Source organism: Montipora foliosa, chromosome 5, assembly GCF_036669935.1.
Source record: "Montipora foliosa isolate CH-2021 chromosome 5, ASM3666993v2, whole genome shotgun sequence".
NCBI classification, from domain to species: domain Eukaryota; kingdom Metazoa; phylum Cnidaria; class Anthozoa; order Scleractinia; family Acroporidae; genus Montipora; species Montipora foliosa.
Window position 1 is genome coordinate 180,001 of NC_090873.1, and position 2,500 is coordinate 182,500.

Below are 2,500 nucleotides of genomic sequence, written 5' to 3' on the forward strand. Positions count from 1 at the left end.
TGTAACCTTTTCCTTCTCCATTTTTCTCTTAAAACCAGAACTACCGGCAAAGCGATTTGAAAGCCTAAGTGAAGTGCTCGACGCGTTAATGCGTGCGCGAGAGCCATTCAAAGAAGAAGATCACAAACTGTCACAAGATGTTTTGGTTAGGTTATAGAACAAACAGCGGTTGCACTTGGGAGGTTTGGTAAGCAAGAAAGAAGCGTAAGAGTGGAATGAGGCGATAGCACACCATTTACTATTGCTAAAATCGAGTAAGTTCGTAAGTGACATGGTATTTAGGAGTTAAAGGATGAAGTAACTTCTTCCTGTGTAAACGAAAGAAGTCAAATTTTATTTGGAGGAACGGAAGCGTTAAGACCCGGTGAGACAATAGGTGCGGTTACACTCACCATGGTAAATGCAATTTCCCATGGTAAATTATCCCACGGTGCCTCACACTTGGGTTTTAGTATACCGTGTTAACTAGGGGTCACACGTTACGAAGATTACCGAGGTAAAACGAAATCTCACGCAATTCATTGGCGGGAAATTTAATCACAACTTCATCAGCATAGCGATTGGCTCTTGTACCTCGGGCATCAAAACACCCTTCCAACTTCCCACGTTAAATGTCATGGGCGCTTCCATTGATCTTTTTGACGTATCCATGGATATTTAACACGGGAAATTTACCTCGGGAAGCATCGGTCACACTACTAAATACAGTTTCCCGTGGTAAAAAGGCAATTTACCACGGTAAAAGTGCCCCGAGTAACCGCACCTAATATAGCTTTGGGTGTCAAGGATCAGCCCTTCTCTTCAACATTGGTCTGAGTAGAGTCCCTATAAACACTAGAAATCGCCAATTGTTTGAGTGATGTATTTAAACTTTGATTTCCGTTGTTTGGAGTCAGAATTAACAACACAGTTGAAGCTAAAGTATAGACCCAGATCCTCTGCACAAAGAAAAATCGTGTCGAGACCGTTCATTACGTCATTTGATCGTCAGAGAAATCGGAAATTCGTGATTCTGTAACATGCATAACATTGTTTCAATGTTGATAGTATTAAAAAATACGCCGCTTGGTATTTCATTGGGTTTATTTTCATCATCACTAAATGAACAACATAGCGCCAGAAGGAGGAAGTCGATAAGCATCACGTGCCTTTGCGCTGCTACCGCTATTGTTTTCTGACTCGTTCTTCAAAGAGTGTGTCGAGTGCTAACAAAGATGGTCTCATAAATTGCACCAGTTGATGATTTCATTGTCTGGGAAATTGACTCTTGAAGTGATGAGAATCCGTGATTTTACGACTGCCTGATATTATTTACCCGGCGATGACAACACTGTGATGTGTATGAAAGCAATCATATATTTCCCATATTCAATCAAGTCGTGCCTTCCTTTTTACTTTTCAAGAACTTTGATGTACATTTGTGTCCAATTTGTAGTCAGGCTTTAAGAGGGAAGCTATAATAAAATGAATTTGTAAGTTGCTGTGCAATCTGTTAGCCTTGTCACCTGATAAATGTGCTATCAAGTCAAAACGTCAATCGAAATCACAACTGACCACATCGTGCGACAACGAAGACCACATTATTCCCGACGTAGTCAATCCAACTCACAAAAAAAATTTGCCGATCGACCGCAATCGAACTTTCAGTAATCGAACACTTCAACAATCTAACAGTAATCGAACTCGATGAAACATAATCGAACACCTCAACAATCAGAAACACGAACCAGTTTCATCTGGTCTGAAACAAAGCGTTGCGGTCAAATAAGTTATTTATTGGCTTCTATTTCAAACACGAGGACAACAGGCAAGATGTCGGACCGGGCAGAGGTGAAACTTACTATTGTGGAAGCGGTGGTAAAAGGCTACCACGAGCGCTCTTTCGCCGTCCGTGTCGGGGATACATTTGATGTCAAGCAGAAAAGAGGAGATAGGGGTCCGGCTCTGAGGGTAACTGACGATGACCGCGGCCAGCTTAAGTTCATTGAAATGTGTTAATATCTCTCACACTTGCTCCTCTGGTTAAAACTCAGTTAAAGAGTGAATTCCTTCCAACTCTACTAAGAGTTAATGTTTATCAATTTTGCATACCATTTTGTTTTCCAACCGAACAAAATCGAACCAATCGCGTCGACTGGGTTCGGTAATCGAACTCACAAAAAGTTCCAGTACGATTATGTTTCGATTGCCGAACCAATCGAACTCCAATCGAACGATTGGGTTCGATTGGTTTTTGGTTCGGTTTCGTTCGATTGACTACGCCGGGATTATTATTTATATGTTTTATTATTATGCGTAAACGTAGGGCCGACTAATTTCAAGCTTACCCAAATGCAATCCGTTTCAGTGTTGTCCATTTGTGTCCACCTATGATTTTTTTTTCTTTTAGCTGTATTTCTTTTATGTTGTTCAATTTAACAAATATTTTACCAAAATATTACGTTGGGTGCCCCTGGTATATCCAACAGCACTGATCAGTTTTAATTTATTCGGTGCGTAA

The 2,500-nt window shown here is 40.7% G+C and overlaps 1 protein-coding gene across 2 annotated transcripts in view; it reads right to left on the reverse strand.

Moving 5' to 3' along the window:
• Window positions 1-2,500, reverse strand: part of LOC138003261 (uncharacterized) — a 91,471-nt gene that overhangs the window by 88,374 nt on the left and 597 nt on the right. The gene's annotated exons all lie outside the window — the stretch shown is intronic.